The following is a 504-nucleotide window of genomic DNA, read 5'->3' on the forward strand; positions in this document are numbered from 1 at the left end:
AATGATTAATTAATAAGTAAAAGTAATCTTCATTAAGATCATATCTTAATAGAGTACGTCATACTATGTAGCTCATATGATCTTATATTTGAATTCTCTAAACATTTCAAGTATTCAAATTTTATTTCTTTAAGTATACAAGACAAAATCTCAATTTGGTCTTGCGTAAACTTAATGAATTAGGAACAATTTTCGTAACATTTTATGTTCAATGGTTCATATACATCTATATGTCTGAGACCTTTTGAGCATACCAAATTATTCACTTTTGCATGAAAATTGATTTTGTCATATAACAATTACTAGCTCTTTCATGATTTCCAATCAAAAGGATCTAAGTATCTTCATACTCTAGTTGTTACTTTAATGACCAAGACTCAAATGACATAATTGAGATCATATGCAATCCGTTTTCTTGACATTTATATTGAGCATTGACTTACTACTATTGTTTTGTGCTTTATGTCATTACTTAAATATATTCAACATCTAGTATTGAATACT

The sequence above is a fragment of the Theobroma umbraticum genome, unplaced genomic scaffold, assembly GCF_002168275.2.
Source record: "Theobroma umbraticum cultivar Fairchild unplaced genomic scaffold, ASM216827v3 scaffold_56.0, whole genome shotgun sequence".
Classification (NCBI taxonomy): domain Eukaryota; kingdom Viridiplantae; phylum Streptophyta; class Magnoliopsida; order Malvales; family Malvaceae; genus Theobroma; species Theobroma umbraticum.